Raw genomic sequence first — 7,615 nt, 5'->3', positions numbered from 1 at the left:
GTTTTAGCATGCATTTTTACAGTGCCATAGGAAGAAAATTTGATGGTAAGAGTGAATGATGTTGATGTTCTTTACAATAATGTACGCACATTTATACAGGTAGATTCCTACCTTAATTTCAGGTTTTTCTTTGTTGTTGACATATAAATTTAGTATTTTTCGTACAGTTACACATATATAGAGGATACTCCCTGAGTGTCTTGTGATATCATAATTTATCAGCACGAGTTGATAAAAATATGAAACCCGAGGCTTGCCAAGGATTTTTATACTTTTATCAACGAGTGCTGGTAAATTATGATATCACAAGACACGAGGGGGGTATTCTTTTTATCATTCTTTTCATTTGCGACAGTTGTAAACAATGTCAGTAATGTGGGTTGAATGTCACTATATTTGGCAGCGTTAGACTCGTTAACTAGCAGAACGGCAGTGGTGTGACATCACTAATGATAGGTTTAGCTCTAAAAGAAACAGTGGCTTAACAAAATATTGTCTTGTGATTAAAATTTGACCAATCAAGATTATAAGAAGCGATATCTTCTAAGAGAATATTGCAGGAGATATCGCAAATTATAGTGCCAGCGATATGCCCTATAAAAGCTTTTAATGGATGATAAGTATGATTATGTGCATTTCAGTCATAAAAATGTTACAATGACAACAAACTCAGAATAGTTCCTCTAAGTTACATACTAGACATACAGGTTGGTGTGACAGTGAGGACAACAAACTCAGAATAGTTCCTCTAAGTTACATACTAGACATACAGGTTGGTGTGACAGTGAGGACAACAAACTCAGAATAGTTCCTCTAAGTTACATACTAGACATACAGGTTGGTGTGACAGTGAAGGATCGAAGATCTTTACGTTCTTTTCCTCACAGTTTGTACCACTGTGTGGCTTGTTACATTCTGTTTTCAGTGTTATTTGTTTTATTATAGATGACTAAAATGCCAGGTGACAATGCAAGTACATGTTTTTACTAACATACTCCCTCAGGTACAATTTTGTGGGAGCCTGTCTTGGCCCCCCCTCCCCAATAAAATTTGATCGCCAGTCTAAGACCCCCCATGCCTCTAAATTCTTCCTGCATACACGCCTGCCCCTTCAGTTCCAATAGGTCAGGCTTGAATAGTGTACCTCTATCACGAGATATATAGGCTAAGAGGCCTCTGATAATTGAATATTTGCATAAACCATTTATGGGAAACGCAAAAACTAATTCAGGTGACCCTTTTCGTTTTTCGTTTTTAGGTAACCCATCAGGAACCTGTAAATGATGATATAAATTCAATGCGAGAATGAAAAATAGGTTACACAAACTATTCTTGCGCGAACGCCACTATCATTCATGCTGTTTTCTGAGTCCTTGTCTAATATAGATATATTGATACCAGTGATGTCTGTCTGAGAATGACATATTGTCGACTGAAAAAAGAAATTATTTTAATTTTGAATTCAGTGAGAGTAAAAGCAATCAAACTAGTGCTATTTTATTTTGTGCCAAATTCTACACGGATTTCATTTATCAATGTATATAGAGGATACTCCCCGAGTGTCTTGTGATATCGTAATTTATCAGCATGAGTTGATAAAAGTATGAAATCCGAGGCTTGCAAAAAAATATATCATTGTGCCTTGATAATTTGTCAGACATATGATTATGTATAATTACTAGTATTGTTGAAGAAGGAAGGAAATGTTTTATTTAACGGCGCACTCCACACATTTTATTTATGGTTATATCATATATGGCGTCTGATAGTAATCGAAGTCAGGATCATGTATGTCACATTGATTGATTTATATCACATGGTTTATAAAGCATATTATAGATTGAATATTTATTTGAATGTTGTTTGTTCCTTACTTTGTGTGTGTGTGTGTGTGTGTGTGTGTGTGTTTTGTATGCGCTTTGTATGCGCTACAATAATGTGTATCGTGTACGATTACAACCCGTCTGTATAAATATCAACAAAGACTGAGTCGCTGGTCGTCAACTATTGACTAAAAGCAACAATGGTATTTATTACCAGTGCATAAATATATATCTATTTAGTGTACAGCTGTTACACTATGTGATTCCAAGAGGACCCATCGTTATAAGTAAACTGCTCCCTAACTCTTCCAGCCACTGCTCCACAGCTGGTGCACTAAACATTTTGGTATGTCCTATAAGAGGTGGACGTTGGCTTCAGCTTTTTATTAATGGGTTAAACAATCTGTAGAAATAGAGGAAAAACAAGCACCAATATGCCAAAATCAAAACGTTAAATTGCAATATAAATTAGTGTATATACACCCCCAATTATTTGCTTGAGTTTATGAAATTAATAGGTTTTCTGGCGACAGTAGATTTCTTCTTCAACATTTTTTACATTGGTATCACCCTGTTTCTGTCTGCAATTACTCGTGATTGACCATGTATAACACGTAAAAAAATTAGCATTACATAACTGAACACCACGACTGGTATATCAAAGGTATGTGGTATCCTGTGGGATGGCCCCGGATGGTGCATATATATAAAATCCTTTGATACTAATGAAAAAATGTAGCGTGTTTGCTCTCTAAGACTACATGTATATGTCAGAATTACCAAACGTTTGACATCCAATAGCCGATGATTAATAAAGCAATGTGCTCTAGTGGTGACGTTAAACAAAACGAATGTTTTTTTTTTTACATAACTGAAATTAATGAATGTTTAATAAAAGGCCTATTTCTAGTTAATGAGCCAGTTTTTAGGGAAGCTCAAATTAAGGAGTTGGTACAACACCCTATACATACAAATTTTGACTCGTGCTTACAAATTCTGGGTCACTAGAAATATAGTAGAAATATAATGTGTTACAAAAATGAAATTACGTCCATTTTCAAAATTGCCTCTATAATCTGCTATAATGTACCAATGTCTCAGAAACTAGAACACGTATAATAGTCATTTTAGTCTCCCAACTACACACCGACGCCATATAACCGTAAATAAAATGTGTTGAGTGCGTCGTTAAATAAAATATTTCCTTTCCCAACTACACATTTCTTTTAGGGTTAAAGAGTTCAAATAATGTGTGTGCTTGCCAAAAGATCCCATGATAAATTTTAATAGATGTCTACTAGTATTTAATATATTTAAGCTAATATTTCAAAGATGGATGACATGCAAATCACCATTGACATGATGGCAAATTTGATTGAATTTACAATAACTGAATCGCAAGAAACTATTATAACTGAAAACCACTGATGAAAAAGTGGTGAGCTTATCAGCTGATGCATTTGAGCGTCTGATACCAGCTGGGAAGTAGAGACATTAACTTAAAGGAAATTCGTAGCTATAAACTATGCTGTACCATTTTCACCTGCTCACTGATGATACCTTGAAGAAAGCTGTCAAAATATTCTCATGAAAATGCTAGAAAATAAATCTGACCTGAAGATTCACGTAGTCGACAGCAGCCCTCCAACAGCACTCATAGTGGATACAGACACTGATTCGGATTTTGCGCACTAATGGAATCTAATCCTTTGTTGAATTGAGTGTGATATACTATGGTGACATTGGTGTTGAAAATTGACGAAATGGATGCAGCCGAAATAGTGTAATCTTTGACACTTGCAGAGAATTGGCTATTAAGGCTGGTGAAGGCCAAAAGAGAGGATCATCTGACAGTTTAAAAATCAGCATCCATAGTTTAACAATGCCACTACCTCATCAGTGGCAGAAGTACATTTCAAATGCCAACAACACATGTCAATTCCTTACACTGTGAGATTGGTGTGAAAATTACAGTCAGCTGGTCAGTGCTGAAAGATTCATTGATAACGAGACAGTACTCCATCCTTGTGAAAGCAGACGTAACACAGATCTTTTCATCGACTATGAAGAAGCCGACATTTGAACTCAAAAGATACTACTTCTGACTTTACTCACACTGTTGTAGTCTCCTGACGGATGTGTCCACCATTTCGAGACACTGGGATGCGAGCAGATGTTTGTCAGGACGGAGGTTCATGATAACCTAAGATGTATCCCTATGCATAGCCTTGTTGTAGCACTTGTTTAATACTGTGTCACTCTCTTCTTGGACTCAGTAACATCCTTTTTGGGCATCAGCAAGAAGAAGGCCCGGAATGTCCTCAGAAGATGACATGCAGCTGTAATTCTGAAAGCTTGACGAAAATAAGCATGCGTCGGTGGGGTCATTAACCCCGTGTGAAACTTTTCTATGTAAGATATACACTACCTGTACTAAGCATTTTAGTTCTATCAACCTCGGATAGGTTGTTTTGTCAAAAGCTGCAAACGAATGACAACCTTCCTCCAACCAACGACTAGGGCACATGGTGGTGTTATTTTGTAAATGTTATTTAAAAAAACATCAAATGCCCACTAATAACATGGAAGTGGTACACTGAATACAAAACTGCCATTGTTTGATCATTTGACTGAAGTTATGCCCGTACCCCCCCCCCCCCCTTCCCCTAAAAGTTGAAAGGTGTTAAAAATAATTGAATATGGTGTTAATGTTGTTGACAGTAAAAGTATCCCCTCTCCCCCCAGCATTGACGTGAAACCGTTAAGTATCATAATTTCATGGGCTGAAATAGAGAATATATTAGAAAAATTATATGGTTAAACACACATCGCTAAGCAAGCCGTTGACTGCATGACTAGGCTAATTAGTTATGACTCATCACAAGCCATGGAATCAAGCAAATAAACTTTTATCACTGCATAGCACCAAACACGTCTGTCAGCCTCACTGATGATCCTTTGATCTCTATCTGTATGGCAGATGAACATTCGGTGGATGTAAGCACGAATAAAACGATTGAGCAATTCAGTCACTAACTGAAGCTGACCAGTGTGATTAGCCAATATCATGTTGATTTTTTCAGGCATCTTGGAAATTACTTTAATCAGACTATAGTCCGTCCCATCATTCTATATAAATGTTCTTTTTGTTTTGTAAATAATTTCAGTTTAGTTTGACGTAAGAAGAAAAGTAAAAGTGTTTTGGAACTAACAAAAAATATACTATTTTTGTGTGCAATTTACAAATCAATCGGTTCAGAAATAAATACCTTGTAGTAAACTTCATAGTATGAAAAAAGGCGTTCTCTGTGGGATGGATTATAGATAGACATTATTTCGAGTCACAGCAACCAGTGTTCTTTCATATTGCCCTTCCACTTCTTTCAGTATTTGAGTGACATGTCACTTACTTCCGGCTTCTCCAGGAAGCTTTAACAGCTTAATTCATATTATTTATCTGGCACATCCATTAATGATTAATTTGGAGACCATAACAATTCCAAAATCTGATGTCTGAAATCAATTCCTGATATCATAATTTAATATACAAGTATTCCTGTTGAAAATTGTAGCCATTTTGTTTTGCACCACTTGACATTTCTACAGACTTGATCCTTTAGGGTTGTAGAGATAATATGCAAGTTTCAAAATTTGTATATAAAAAGTGTTAGAACTAATTTTGAAAATATCCCAGCTCCTTGACTATTAACTGGCAGCGATTGGACAGCAATCATGGGTAAATGTCCTTGAATAGATATCGGGGCGGGACGTAGCCCAGTGGTAAAGCGCTCGCTTGATGCGTGGTCGGTCTGGGATCGATCCCCGTCGGTGGGCTCATTGTGCTATTTCTCGTTCCAGCTAGTGCACCACGACTGGTATATCAAATGCCGTGGTATGTGCTATCCTGTCTGTGGGATTGTGCGTATAAAATATCCCTTGCTATTATTGAAAAATGTAGCGGGTTTCCTTTCTTAGACTTCGTCAAAATTACCAACTGTTTGACATCCAATAGCCGATGATTAATAAATCAATGTGCTCTAGTGGTGTCGTTAAACAAAACACTATACGTCTATAGATTATAGGTCTATAGGTCACTCAGCTTAGGTTTGTTCCTTGCGAACAGTAGGCTAATGATAAGTCTATCATGTGCACTGTCCCAGACAGAGCAGCGCGAACACGACCTTTGTAGATCGGTTGGAACAAGAAGTGGTGTTCATGGATAAACTGGGTTATTGGTCCTACCTAAAAGATAGAAGTATTCATAGAACAATTAATAACATATTCAGACATCCAGATTCTGGGCGCACTCGGGCTTTTTATCAAGTTGTCACCAAAAGACATCAGTCGTCTTAACTAGAACCGTTCACAAGTATAGCGTTTCATCATTAAACACATACTGTTATAAATCATGTGTCTCTGTTGTGTCTCAATTAAAAGTCATTGATATTATGATCATTGCACGCCTACTTCACTTCAGCAATTCAAAGAGGTGAACGTTAGCTATGATCTTTGATTCATCACTAAATTATATATTAAAAAAACAATAACCAATAATCTAGCTTTCTGGGTATTCCACAAACTATCATTAGATGTACTATTCACACCTAACCCGCGTTCTGATTAGAGTTCTGGGAGTTTCCATATTGTCGACGTCTTCAATCAAATTCTTCTTTGGGGAACATGATCTTGAACAAAGCATGTCTGAACGCAATAAATAGACACTATCTAAAATGTATTATTTCCTGGAATTGTCCCCAGGACATTGCTTAATCAGTGGCCATTTCGTAATTAGCAACACTAGGTCTAAAGAAGTAGGGAAGAAATCCGCATACTTTTATTATTGAGTACACTGCCAGGCAGATCTATAAATTGCACCTAACTGTTAAATATCCACCCCAACCCAATGCACTTATGCCACACTATAGGCCGTGAAATATGCCTGTGTGAATGTGGATACAAAGGATCCCTTGCTGATGATGGGAAATTGTAGCGGGTTTTCTATGAAGACTACATGTCAGAGTTACAAAATGTTTGACAGCCTAGGGGAGGGACGTAGCTCAATGGTACAGCGCTCGCCTGATGCGCGATCGATCTAGGATCTATTCCCGTCGGTGGGCCCATTGGGCTATTTCTCGTTCCAGTCAGTGCTCCACAACTGGTGTAACAAAGACCGTGGTATGTACTATCCTGTCTATAAAAGATCCCTTGCTGCTAATCGAAAATAGTAGCCCATGAAGTGGCGACAGCGGGTTTCCTCTCTCAATATCTGTGTGGTCCTTAACCATATGTTCGACGCCATATAACCGTACATAAAATGTGTTGAGTGTGTCGTTAAATAAAATTTCCGTCCTTCCCAACAGCCTATGATTAATTAATCAATGAGCTCTGATAGTGTCGTTATACAATATATACGTTTTGATCCATCCATAACATGCCTGAAGACATTTCAAGACAAGAAGCATTTCATTGTGTTAACACTCATAATGCTTCTCATTTAGTTAAGTTAAACTTTGTTTTGTTTAACGACACCACTAGATCACATTGATCTATTATTCATCGGTTATTGGATGTCAAACATTTGGTAATTCTGACATATATGTCTTAGAGAGGAAACCCACTACATTTTTTCATTAGTAGCAAGAGATCTTTTATATGCACCATCCCATAGACATAACAGCACATACCACGGCCTTTGATATACCAGTTGTGATGCCCAATGAGCCCACAGACGAGGATCGATCCTAAACCGACCGCGCATCTGGCGATCGCTTTACCACTGGGCTACGTCTCTC

The 7,615-nt window shown here is 37.3% G+C and overlaps 1 long non-coding RNA gene across 1 annotated transcript; it reads left to right on the top strand.

Moving 5' to 3' along the window:
- The first annotated feature begins 493 nt into the window (after positions 1–493).
- LOC121375151 lies at positions 494–1,851 on the top strand. The gene is made up of 2 exons (XR_005958279.1): positions 494–772; positions 838–1,851. It is a non-coding gene; the product is annotated as an uncharacterized LOC121375151 (long non-coding RNA).
- Positions 1,852–7,615: the final 5,764 nt, after the last annotated feature.

Source organism: Gigantopelta aegis, chromosome 6, assembly GCF_016097555.1.
Source record: "Gigantopelta aegis isolate Gae_Host chromosome 6, Gae_host_genome, whole genome shotgun sequence".
Taxonomy (NCBI): Eukaryota; Metazoa; Mollusca; class Gastropoda; order Neomphalida; family Peltospiridae; genus Gigantopelta; species Gigantopelta aegis.
Note: the sequence above shows the minus strand (reverse complement) of the source record. Positions and strands in the feature narration are given on the sequence as shown.